The 12061-nt window shown below is 34.8% G+C and overlaps 17 non-coding genes across 17 annotated transcripts; all 17 read right to left on the bottom strand.

Annotated features, from left to right (window-relative positions):
• Positions 1-33: 33 nt before the first annotated feature.
• Positions 34-106, bottom strand: TRNAK-UUU (transfer RNA lysine (anticodon UUU)). Its single transcript has one exon. It is a non-coding gene; the product is annotated as a tRNA-Lys (tRNA).
• Positions 107-1061: 955 nt separating this feature from the next.
• TRNAK-UUU (transfer RNA lysine (anticodon UUU)) lies at positions 1062-1134 on the bottom strand. Its single transcript has one exon. It is a non-coding gene; the product is annotated as a tRNA-Lys (tRNA).
• A 955-nt stretch (positions 1135-2089) lies between these two features.
• On the bottom strand, positions 2090-2162 carry TRNAK-UUU (transfer RNA lysine (anticodon UUU)). The gene has a single exon. It is a non-coding gene; the product is annotated as a tRNA-Lys (tRNA).
• A 441-nt stretch (positions 2163-2603) lies between these two features.
• On the bottom strand, positions 2604-2676 carry TRNAK-UUU (transfer RNA lysine (anticodon UUU)). Its single transcript has one exon. It is a non-coding gene; the product is annotated as a tRNA-Lys (tRNA).
• Positions 2677-3631: 955 nt separating this feature from the next.
• On the bottom strand, positions 3632-3704 carry TRNAK-UUU (transfer RNA lysine (anticodon UUU)). Its single transcript has one exon. It is a non-coding gene; the product is annotated as a tRNA-Lys (tRNA).
• Positions 3705-4145: 441 nt separating this feature from the next.
• On the bottom strand, positions 4146-4218 carry TRNAK-UUU (transfer RNA lysine (anticodon UUU)). Its single transcript has one exon. It is a non-coding gene; the product is annotated as a tRNA-Lys (tRNA).
• Positions 4219-4659: 441 nt separating this feature from the next.
• Positions 4660-4732, bottom strand: TRNAK-UUU (transfer RNA lysine (anticodon UUU)). The gene has a single exon. It is a non-coding gene; the product is annotated as a tRNA-Lys (tRNA).
• A 441-nt stretch (positions 4733-5173) lies between these two features.
• Positions 5174-5246, bottom strand: TRNAK-UUU (transfer RNA lysine (anticodon UUU)). The gene has a single exon. It is a non-coding gene; the product is annotated as a tRNA-Lys (tRNA).
• A 955-nt stretch (positions 5247-6201) lies between these two features.
• On the bottom strand, positions 6202-6274 carry TRNAK-UUU (transfer RNA lysine (anticodon UUU)). Its single transcript has one exon. It is a non-coding gene; the product is annotated as a tRNA-Lys (tRNA).
• A 441-nt stretch (positions 6275-6715) lies between these two features.
• TRNAK-UUU (transfer RNA lysine (anticodon UUU)) lies at positions 6716-6788 on the bottom strand. The gene has a single exon. It is a non-coding gene; the product is annotated as a tRNA-Lys (tRNA).
• A 441-nt stretch (positions 6789-7229) lies between these two features.
• TRNAK-UUU (transfer RNA lysine (anticodon UUU)) lies at positions 7230-7302 on the bottom strand. The gene has a single exon. It is a non-coding gene; the product is annotated as a tRNA-Lys (tRNA).
• Positions 7303-8257: 955 nt separating this feature from the next.
• On the bottom strand, positions 8258-8330 carry TRNAK-UUU (transfer RNA lysine (anticodon UUU)). The gene has a single exon. It is a non-coding gene; the product is annotated as a tRNA-Lys (tRNA).
• A 441-nt stretch (positions 8331-8771) lies between these two features.
• TRNAK-UUU (transfer RNA lysine (anticodon UUU)) lies at positions 8772-8844 on the bottom strand. Its single transcript has one exon. It is a non-coding gene; the product is annotated as a tRNA-Lys (tRNA).
• A 441-nt stretch (positions 8845-9285) lies between these two features.
• On the bottom strand, positions 9286-9358 carry TRNAK-UUU (transfer RNA lysine (anticodon UUU)). The gene has a single exon. It is a non-coding gene; the product is annotated as a tRNA-Lys (tRNA).
• A 955-nt stretch (positions 9359-10313) lies between these two features.
• On the bottom strand, positions 10314-10386 carry TRNAK-UUU (transfer RNA lysine (anticodon UUU)). The gene has a single exon. It is a non-coding gene; the product is annotated as a tRNA-Lys (tRNA).
• Positions 10387-10827: 441 nt separating this feature from the next.
• TRNAK-UUU (transfer RNA lysine (anticodon UUU)) lies at positions 10828-10900 on the bottom strand. Its single transcript has one exon. It is a non-coding gene; the product is annotated as a tRNA-Lys (tRNA).
• Positions 10901-11855: 955 nt separating this feature from the next.
• TRNAK-UUU (transfer RNA lysine (anticodon UUU)) lies at positions 11856-11928 on the bottom strand. Its single transcript has one exon. It is a non-coding gene; the product is annotated as a tRNA-Lys (tRNA).
• Between the last annotated feature and the right edge of the window lie 133 nt (positions 11929-12061).

Below are 12061 nucleotides of genomic sequence, written 5' to 3'. Positions count from 1 at the left end.
AAACTAAGAAACTGTTTCTTGTAAAAGCACTGCTGCCTGAACAGGGACTTGAACCCTGGACCCTCAGATTAAAAGTCTGATGCTCTACCGACTGAGCTATCCAGGCTCTGAAAAAGCTCTCACTGAGATAGAAAAAAATACTGAGGTTAAATGAAGGAGAATATAAGGTCCTCATAGTCCATTAACGGCAAAATGAAAAGTTCTTGATTTCATAAATACTTTGGAGTATTACTGTTGAAGTTGTTAGAGATCTTCATGCAAATGGACATAATCACTCAATCAAGAAATATATGCTAAACTTCCACACTGTAAATATGGTTTTAAAGAAACATCAAAGATATAAATGTATCTATTCTCAGTGAGTTTACAATGTCCCTAGATCTTTAACATACAGTAGCCAAACTTTCCAAAGGACGTAAATAGAATTTGATGGCATCAAGATACATATTTGAAAGTATAATGTCATACTTAAAGCTGTCTACTGCTTCCTTTATTAACATGTCAATTGAAGAGGAAACTAAGAAACTGTTTCTTGTAAAAGGACTGCCGCCTGAACAGGGACTTGAACCCTGAACCCTCAGGTTAAAAGTCTGATGCTCTACCGACTGAGCTATCCAGGCTCTGAAACAGCTCTCACTGAGATAGAAAAAAATACTGAGGTTAAATGAAGGAGAATATAAGGTCCTCATAGTCCATTAACGGCAAAATGAAAAGTTCTTGATTTCATAAATACTTTGGAGTATTACTGTTGAAGTTGTTAGAGATCTTCATGCAAATGGACATAAACACTCAATCAAGAAATATATGCTAAACTTCCACACTGTAAATATGGTTTTAAAGAAACATCAAAGATATAAATGTATCTATTCTCAGTGAGTTTACAATGTCCCTAGATCTTTAACATACAGTAGCCAAACTTTACAAAGTACGTAAAGAGAATTTGATGGCATCAAGGTACATATTTGAAAGTATAATGTCATACTTAAAGCTGTCTACTGCTTCCTTTATTAACATGTCAATTTAAGAGGAAACTAAGAAACTGTTTCTTGTAAAAGGACTGCCGCCTGAACAGGGACTTGAACCCTGGACCCTCAGATTAAAAGTCTGATGCTCTACCGACTGAGCTATCCAGGCTCTGAAAAAGCTCTCACTGAGATAGAAAAAAATACTGAGGTTTAATGAAGGAGAATATAAGGTCCTCATAGTCCATTAACGGCAAAATGAAAAGTTCTTGATTTCATAAATACTTTGGAGTATTACTGTTGAAGTTGTTAGAGATCTTCATGCAAATGGACATAATCACTCAATTAAGAAATATATGCTAAACTTCCACACTGTAAATATGGTTTTAAAGAAACATCAAAGATATAAATGTATCTATTCTCAGTGAGTTTACAATGTCCCTAGATCTTTAACATACAGTAGCCAAACTTTCCAAAGGACGTAAATAGAATTTGATGGCATCAAGGTACATATTTGAAAGTATAATGTCATACTTAAAGCTGTCTACTGCTTCCTTTATTAACATGTCAATTTAAGAGGAAACTAAGAAACTGTTTCTTGTAAAAAGACTGCCGCCTGAACAGGGACCTGAACCCTGGACCCTCAGATTAAAAGTCTGATGCTCTACCGACTGAGCTATCCAGGCTCTGAAAAAGCTCTCACTGAGACAGAAAAAAATACTGAGGTTAAATGAAGGAGAATATAAGGTCCTCATAGTCCATTAACGGCAAAATGAAAAGTTCTTGATTTCATAAATACTTTGGAGTATTACTGTTGAAGTTGTTAGAGATCTTCATGCAAATGGACATAATCACTCAATCAAGAAATATATGCTAAACTTCCACACTGTAAATATGGTTTTAAAGAAACATCAAAGATATAAATGTATCTATTCTCAGTGAGTTTACAATGTCCCTAGATCTTTAACATACAGTAGCCAAACTTTCCAAAGGACGTAAATAGAATTTGATGGCATCAAGATACATATTTGAAAGTATAATGTCATACTTAAAGCTGTCTACTGCTTCCTTTATTGACATGTCAATTTAAGAGGAAACTAAGAAACTCTTTCTTGTAAAAGGACTGCCGCCTGAACAGGGACTTGAACCCTGGACCCTCAGATTAAAAGTCTGATGCTCTACCGACTGAGCTATCCAGGCTCTGAAAAAGCTCTCACTGAGATAGAAAAAAATACTGAGGTTTAATGAAGGAGAATATAAGGTCCTCATAGTCCATTAACGGCAAAATGAAAAGTTCTTGATTTCATAAATACTTTGGAGTATTACTGTTGAAGTTGTTAGAGATCTTCATGCAAATGGACATAATCACTCAATTAAGAAATATATGCTAAACTTCCACACTGTAAATATGGTTTTAAAGAAACATCAAAGATATAAATGTATCTATTCTCAGTGAGTTTACAATGTCCCTAGATCTTTAACATACAGTAGCCAAACTTTCCAAAGGACGTAAATAGAATTTGATGGCATCAAGGTACATATTTGAAAGTATAATGTCATACTTAAAGCTGTCTACTGCTTCCTTTATTGACATGTCAATTTAAGAGAAAACTAAGAAACTGTTTCTTGTAAAAGCACTGCTGCCTGAACAGGGACTTGAACCCTGGACCCTCAGATTAAAAGTCTGATGCTCTACCGACTGAGCTATCCAGGCTCTGAAAAAGCTCTCACTGAGATAGAAAAAAATACTGAGGTTAAATGAAGGAGAATATAAGGTCCTCATAGTCCATTAACGGCAAAATGAAAAGTTCTTGATTTCATAAATACTTTGGAGTATTACTGTTGAAGTTGTTAGAGATCTTCATGCAAATGGACATAATCACTCAATCAAGAAATATATGCTAAACTTCCACACTGTAAATATGGTTTTAAAGAAACATCAAAGATATAAATGTATCTATTCTCAGTGAGTTTACAATGTCCCTAGATCTTTAACATACAGTAGCCAAACTTTCCAAAGGACGTAAATAGAATTTGATGGCATCAAGATACATATTTGAAAGTATAATGTCATACTTAAAGCTGTCTACTGCTTCCTTTATTAACATGTCAATTGAAGAGGAAACTAAGAAACTGTTTCTTGTAAAAGGACTGCCGCCTGAACAGGGACTTGAACCCTGAACCCTCAGGTTAAAAGTCTGATGCTCTACCGACTGAGCTATCCAGGCTCTGAAACAGCTCTCACTGAGATAGAAAAAAATACTGAGGTTAAATGAAGGAGAATATAAGGTCCTCATAGTCCATTAACGGCAAAATGAAAAGTTCTTGATTTCATAAATACTTTGGAGTATTACTGTTGAAGTTGTTAGAGATCTTTATGCAAATGGACATAATCACTCAATCAAGAAATATATGCTAAACTTCCACACTATAAATATGGTTTTAAAGAAACATCAAAGATATAAATGTATCTATTCTCAGTGAGTTTACAATGTCCCTAGATCTTTAACATACAGTAGCCAAACTTTCCAAAGGACGTAAATAGAATTTGATGGCATCAAGATACATATTTGAAAGTATAATGTCTTACTTAAAGCTGTCTACTGCTTCCTTTATTAACATGTCAATTGAAGAGGAAACTAAGAAACTGTTTCTTGTAAAAGGACTGCCGCCTGAACAGGGACTTGAACCCTGGACCCTCAGATTAAAAGTCTGATGCTCTACCGACTGAGCTATCCAGGCTCTGAAAAAGCTCTCACTGAGATAGAAAAAAATACTGAGGTTAAATGAAGGAGAATATAAGGTCCTCATAGTCCATTAACGGCAAAATGAAAAGTTCTTGATTTCATAAATACTTTGGAGTATTACTGTTGAAGTTGTTAGAGATCTTCATGCAAATGGACATAATCACTCAATCAAGAAATATATGCTAAACTTCCACACTGTAAATATGGTTTTAAAGAAACATCAAAGATATAAATGTATCTATTCTCAGTGAGTTTACAATGTCCCTAGATCTTTAACATACAGTAGCCAAACTTTCCAAAGGACGTAAATAGAATTTGATGGCATCAAGGTACATATTTGAAAGTATAATGTCCTACTTAAAGCTGTCTACTGCTTCCTTTATTGACATGTCAATTTAAGAGGAAACTAAGAAACTGTTTCTTGTAAAAGGACTGCCGCCTGAACAGGGACTTGAACCCTGGACCCTCAGATTAAAAGTCTGATGCTCTACCGACTGAGCTATCCAGGCTCTGAAACAGCTCTCACTGAGATAGAAAAAAATACTGAGGTTAAATGAAGGAGAATATAAGGTCCTCATAGTCCATTAACGGCAAAATGAAAAGTTCTTGATTTCATAAATACTTTGGAGTATTACTGTTGAAGTTGTTAGAGATCTTCATGCAAATGGACATAATCACTCAATCAAGAAATATATGCAAAACTTCCACACTGTAAATATGGTTTTAAAGAAACATCATAGATATAAATGTATCTATTCTCAGTGAGTTTACAATGTCCCTAGATCTTTAACATACAGTAGCCAAACTTTCCAAAGGACGTAAATAGAATTTGATGGCATCAAGGTACATATTTGAAAGTATAATGTCATACTTAAAGCTGTCTACTGCTTCCTTTATTGACATGTCAATTTAAGAGGAAACTAAGAAACTGTTTCTTGTAAAAGGACTGCCGCCTGAACAGGGACTTGAACCCTGGACCCTCAGATTAAAAGTCTGATGCTCTACCGACTGAGCTATCCAGGCTCTGAAACAGCTCTCACTGAGATAGATAAAAATACTGAGGTTAAATGAAGGAGAATATAAGGTCCTCATAGTCCATTAACGGCAAAATGAAAAGTTCTTGATTTCATAAATACTTTGGAGTATTACTGTTGAAGTTGTTAGAGATCTTCATGCAAATGGACATAATCACTCAATCAAGAAATATATGCTAAACTTCCACACTGTAAATATGGTTTTAAAGAAACATCAAAGATATAAATGTATCTATTCTCAGTGAGTTTACAATGTCCCTAGATCTTTAACATACAGTAGCCAAACTTTCCAAAGGACGTAAATAGAATTTGATGGCATCAAGGTACATATTTGAAAGTATAATGTCATACTTAAAGCTGTCTACTGCTTCCTTTATTGACATGTCAATTTAAGAGAAAACTAAGAAACTGTTTCTTGTAAAAGCACTGCCGCCTGAACAGGGACTTGAACCCTGGACCCTCAGATTAAAAGTCTGATGCTCTACCGACTGAGCTATCCAGGCTCTGAAACAGCTCTCACTGAGATAGAAAAAAATACTGAGGTTAAATGAAGGAGAATATAAGGTCCTCATAGTCCATTAACGGCAAAATGAAAAGTTCTTGATTTCATAAATACTTTGGAGTATTACTGTTGAAGTTGTTAGAGATCTTCATGCAAATGGACATAATCACTCAATCAAGAAATATATGCTAAACTTCCACACTGTAAATATGGTTTTAAAGAAACATCAAAGATATAAATGTATCTATTCTCAGTGAGTTTACAATGTCCCTAGATCTTTAACATACAGTAGCCAAACTTTCCAAAGGACGTAAATAGAATTTGATGGCATCAAGATACATATTTGAAAGTATAATGTCATACTTAAAGCTGTCTACTGCTTCCTTTATTAACATGTCAATTGAAGAGGAAACTAAGAAACTGTTTCTTGTAAAAGGACTGCCGCCTGAACAGGGACTTGAACCCTGAACCCTCAGGTTAAAAGTCTGATGCTCTACCGACTGAGCTATCCAGGCTCTGAAACAGCTCTCACTGAGATAGAAAAAAATACTGAGGTTAAATGAAGGAGAATATAAGGTCCTCATAGTCCATTAACGGCAAAATGAAAAGTTCTTGATTTCATAAATACTTTGGAGTATTACTGTTGAAGTTGTTAGAGATCTTTATGCAAATGGACATAATCACTCAATCAAGAAATATATGCTAAACTTCCACACTATAAATATGGTTTTAAAGAAACATCAAAGATATAAATGTATCTATTCTCAGTGAGTTTACAATGTCCCTAGATCTTTAACATACAGTAGCCAAACTTTCCAAAGGACGTAAATAGAATTTGATGGCATCAAGATACATATTTGAAAGTATAATGTCTTACTTAAAGCTGTCTACTGCTTCCTTTATTAACATGTCAATTGAAGAGGAAACTAAGAAACTGTTTCTTGTAAAAGGACTGCCGCCTGAACAGGGACTTGAACCCTGGACCCTCAGATTAAAAGTCTGATGCTCTACCGACTGAGCTATCCAGGCTCTGCAAAAGCTCTCACTGAGATAGAAAAAAATACTGAGGTTAAATGAAGGAGAATATAAGGTCCTCATAGTCCATTAACGGCAAAATGAAAAGTTCTTGATTTCATAAATACTTTGGAGTATTACTGTTGAAGTTGTTAGAGATCTTCATGCAAATGGACATAATCACTCAATCAAGAAATATATGCTAAACTTCCACACTGTAAATATGGTTTTAAAGAAACATCAAAGATATAAATGTATCTATTCTCAGTGAGTTTACAATGTCCCTAGATCTTTAACATACAGTAGCCAAACTTTCCAAAGGACGTAAATAGAATTTGATGGCATCAAGGTACATATTTGAAAGTATAATGTCATACTTAAAGCTGTCTACTGCTTCCTTTATTGACATGTCAATTTAAGAGGAAACTAAGAAACTGTTTCTTGTAAAAGGACTGCCGCCTGAACAGGGACTTGAACCCTGGACCCTCAGATTAAAAGTCTGATGCTCTACCGACTGAGCTATCCAGGCTCTGAAAAAGCTCTCACTGAGATAGAAAAAAATACTGAGGTTAAATGAAGGAGAATATAAGGTCCTCATAGTCCATTAACGGCAAAATGAAAAGTTCTTGATTTCATAAATACTTTGGAGTATTACTGTTGAAGTTGTTAGAGATCTTCATGCAAATGGACATAATCACTCAATCAAGAAATATATGCTAAACTTCCACACTGTAAATATGGTTTTAAAGAAACATCAAAGATATAAATGTATCTATTCTCAGTGAGTTTACAATGTCCCTAGATCTTTAACATACAGTAGCCAAACTTTCCAAAGGACGTAAATAGAATTTGATGGCATCAAGGTTAATATTTGAAAGTATAATGTCATACTTAAAGCTGTCTACTGCTTCCTTTATTGACATGTCAATTTAAGAGGAAACTAAGAAACTGTTTCTTGTAAAAGGACTGCCGCCTGAACAGGGACTTGAACCCTGGACCCTCAGATTAAAAGTCTGATGCTCTACCGACTGAGCTATCCAGGCTCTGAAACAGCTGTCACTGAGATAGAAAAAAATACTGAGGTTAAATGAAGGAAAATATAAGGTCCTCATAGTCCATTAACGGCAAAATGAAAAGTTCTTGATTTCATAAATACTTTGGAGTATTACTGTTGAAGTTGTTAGAGATCTTCATCCAAATGGACATAATCACTCAATCAAGAAATATATTCTAAACTTCCACACTGTAAATATGGTTTTAAAGAAACATCAAAGATATAAATGTATCTATTCTCAGTGAGTTTACAATGTCCCTAGATCTTTAACATACAGTAGCCAAACTTTCCAAAGGACGTAAATAGAATTTGATGGCATCAAGGTACATATTTGAAAGTATAATGTCCTACTTAAAGCTGTCTACTGCTTCCTTTATTGACATGTCAATTTAAGAGGAAACTAAGAAACTGTTTCTTGTAAAAAGACTGCCGCCTGAACAGGGACCTGAACCCTGGACCCTCAGATTAAAAGTCTGATGCTCTACCGACTGAGCTATCCAGGCTCTGAAAAAGCTCTCACTGAGACAGAAAAAAATACTGAGGTTAAATGAAGGAGAATATAAGGTCCTCATAGTCCATTAACGGCAAAATGAAAAGTTCTTGATTTCATAAATACTTTGGAGTATTACTGTTGAAGTTGTTAGAGATCTTCATGCAAATGGACATAATCACTCAATCAAGAAATATATGCTAAACTTCCACACTGTAAATATGGTTTTAAAGAAACATCAAAGATATAAATGTATCTATTCTCAGTGAGTTTACAATGTCCCTAGATCTTTAACATACAGTAGCCAAACTTTCCAAAGGACGTAAATAGAATTTGATGGCATCAAGATACATATTTGAAAGTATAATGTCATACTTAAAGCTGTCTACTGCTTCCTTTATTGACATGTCAATTTAAGAGGAAACTAAGAAACTCTTTCTTGTAAAAGGACTGCCGCCTGAACAGGGACTTGAACCCTGGACCCTCAGATTAAAAGTCTGATGCTCTACCGACTGAGCTATCCAGGCTCTGAAAAAGCTCTCACTGAGATAGCAAAAAATACTGAGGTTAAATGAAGGAGAATATAAGGTCCTCATAGTCCATTAACGCCAAAATGAAAAGTTCTTGATTTCATAAATACTTTGGAGTATTACTGTTGAAGTTGTTAGAGATCTTCATCCAAATGGACATAATCACTCAATCAAGAAATATATTCTAAACTTCTACACTGTAAATATGGTTTTAAAGAAACATCAAAGATATAAATGTATCTATTCTCAGTGAGTTTACAATGTCCCTAGATCTTTAACATACAGTAGCCAAACTTTCCAAAGGACGTAAATAGAATTTGATTGCATCAAGGTACATATTTGAAAGTATAATGTCCTACTTAAAGCTGTCTACTGCTTCCTTTATTGACATGTCAATTTAAGAGGAAACTAAGAAACTGTTTCTTGTAAAAGGACTGCCGCCTGAACAGGGACTCGAACCCTGGACCCTCAGATTAAAAGTCTGATGCTCTACCGACTGAGCTATCCAGGCTCTGAAACAGCTCTCACTGAGATAGATAAAAATACTGAGGTTAAATGAAGGAGAATATAAGGTCCTCATAGTCCATTAACGGCAAAATGAAAAGTTCTTGATTTCATAAATACTTTGGAGTATTACTGTTGAAGTTGTTAGAGATCTTCATGCAAATGGACATAATCACTCAATCAAGAAATATATGCTAAACTTCCACACTGTAAATATGGTTTTAAAGAAACATCAAAGATATAAATGTATCTATTCTCAGTGAGTTTACAATGTCCCTAGATCTTTAACATACAGTAGCCAAACTTTCCAAAGGACGTAAATAGAATTTGATGGCATCAAGGTACATATTTGAAAGTATAATGTCATACTTAAAGCTGTCTACTGCTTCCTTTATTGACATGTCAATTTAAGAGAAAACTAAGAAACTGTTTCTTGTAAAAGCACTGCCGCCTGAACAGGGACTTGAACCCTGGACCCTCAGATTAAAAGTCTGATGCTCTACCGACTGAGCTATCCAGGCTCTGAAACAGCTCTCACTGAGATAGAAAAAAATACTGAGGTTAAATGAAGGAGAATATAAGGTCCTCATAGTCCATTAACGGCAAAATGAAAAGTTCTTGATTTCATAAATACTTTGGAGTATTACTGTTGAAGTTGTTAGAGATCTTCATGCAAATGGACATAATCACTCAATCAAGAAATATATGCTAAACTTCCACACTGTAAATATGGTTTTAAAGAAACATCAAAGATATAAATGTATCTATTCTCAGTGAGTTTACAATGTCCCTAGATCTTTAACATACAGTAGCCAAACTTTCCAAAGGACGTAAATAGAATTTGATGGCATCAAGATACATATTTGAAAGTATAATGTCATACTTAAAGCTGTCTACTGCTTCCTTTATTAACATGTCAATTGAAGAGGAAACTAAGAAACTGTTTCTTGTAAAAGGACTGCCGCCTGAACAGGGACTTGAACCCTGAACCCTCAGGTTAAAAGTCTGATGCTCTACCGACTGAGCTATCCAGGCTCTGAAACAGCTCTCACTGAGATAGAAAAAAATACTGAGGTTAAATGAAGGAGAATATAAGGTCCTCATAGTCCATTAACGGCAAAATGAAAAGTTCTTGATTTCATAAATACTTTGGAGTATTACTGTTGAAGTTGTTAGAGATCTTTATGCAAATGGACATAATCACTCAATCAAGAAATATATGCTAAACTTCCACACTATAAATATGGTTTTAAAGAAACATCAAAGATATAAATGTATCTATTCTCAGTGAGTTTACAATGTCCCTAGATCTTTAACATACAGTAGCCAAACTTTCCAAAGGACGTAAATAGAATTTGATGGCATCAAGGTACATATTTGAAAGTATAATGTCATACTTAAAGCTGTCTACTGCTTCCTTTATTGACATGTCAATTTAAGAGGAAACTAAGAAACTGTTTCTTGTAAAAGGACTGCCGCCTGAACAGGGACTTGAACCCTGGACCCTCAGATTAAAAGTCTGATGCTCTACCGACTGAGCTATCCAGGCTCTGAAACAGCTCTCACTGAGATAGATAAAAATACTGAGGTTAAATGAAGGAGAATATAAGGTCCTCATAGTCCATTAACGGCAAAATGAAAAGTTCTTGATTTCATAAATACTTTGGAGTATTACTGTTGAAGTTGTTAGAGATCTTCATGCAAATGGACATAATCACTCAATCAAGAAATATATGCTAAACTTCCACACTGTAAATATGGTTTTAAAGAAACATCAAAGATATAAATGTATCTATTCTCAGTGAGTTTACAATGTCCCTAGATCTTTAACATACAGTAGCCAAACTTTCCAAAGGACGTAAATAGAATTTGATGGCATCAAGGTACATATTTGAAAGTATAATGTCATACTTAAAGCTGTCTACTGCTTCCTTTATTGACATGTCAATTTAAGAGAAAACTAAGAAACTGTTTCTTGTAAAAGCACTGCCGCCTGAACAGGGACTTGAACCCTGGACCCTCAGATTAAAAGTCTGATGCTCTACCGACTGAGCTATCCAGGCTCTGAAACAGCTCTCACTGAGATAGAAAAAAATACTGAGGTTAAATGAAGGAGAATATAAGGTCCTCATAGTCCATTAACGGCAAAATGAAAAGTTCTTGATTTCATAAATACTTTGGAGTATTACTGTTGAAGTTGTTAGAGATCTTCATGCAAATGGACATAATCACTCAATCAAGAAATATATGCTAAACTTCCACACTGTAAATATGGTTTTAAAGAAACATCAAAGATATAAATGTATCTATTCTCAGTGAGTTTACAATGTCCCTAGATCTTTAACATACAGTAGCCAAACTTTCCAAAGGACGTAAATAGAATTTGATGGCATCAAGATACATATTTGAAAGTATAATGTCATACTTAAAGCTGTCTACTGCTTCCTTTATTAACATGTCAATTGAAGAGGAAACTAAGAAACTGTTTCTTGTAAAAGGACTGCCGCCTGAACAGGGACTTGAACCCTGAACCCTCAGGTTAAAAGTCTGATGCTCTACCGACTGAGCTATCCAGGCTCTGAAACAGCTCTCACTGAGATAGAAAAAAATACTGAGGTTAAATGAAGGAGAATATAAGGTCCTCATAGTCCATTAACGGCAAAATGAAAAGTTCTTGATTTCATAAATACTTTGGAGTATTACTGTTGAAGTTGTTAGAGATCTTTATGCAAATGGACATAATCACTCAATCAATAAATATATGCTAAACTTCCACACTATAAATATGGTTTTAAAGAAACATCAAAGATATAAATGTATCTATTCTCAGTGAGTTTACAATGTCCCTAGATCTTTAACATACAGTAGCCAAACTTTCCAAAGGACGTAAATAGAATTTGATGGCATCAAGGTACATATTTGAAAGTATAATGTCCTACTTAAAGCTGTCTACTGCTTCCTTTATTGACATGTCAATTTAAGAGGAAACTAAGAAACTGTTTCTTGTAAAAGGACTGCCGCCTGAACAGGGACTTGAACCCTGGACCCTCAGATTAAAAGTCTGATGCTCTACCGACTGAGCTATCCAGGCTCTGAAACAGCTCTCACTGAGATAGAAAAAAATACTGAGGTTAAATGAAGGAGAATATAAGGTCCTCATAGTCCATTAACGGCAAAATGAAAAGTTCTTGATTTCATAAATACTTTGGAGTATTACTGTTGAA

This window comes from Engystomops pustulosus, chromosome 1 (assembly GCF_040894005.1).
Source record: "Engystomops pustulosus chromosome 1, aEngPut4.maternal, whole genome shotgun sequence".
NCBI lineage: Eukaryota > Metazoa > Chordata > Amphibia > Anura > Leptodactylidae > Engystomops > Engystomops pustulosus.
Note: the sequence above shows the minus strand (reverse complement) of the source record. Positions and strands in the feature narration are given on the sequence as shown.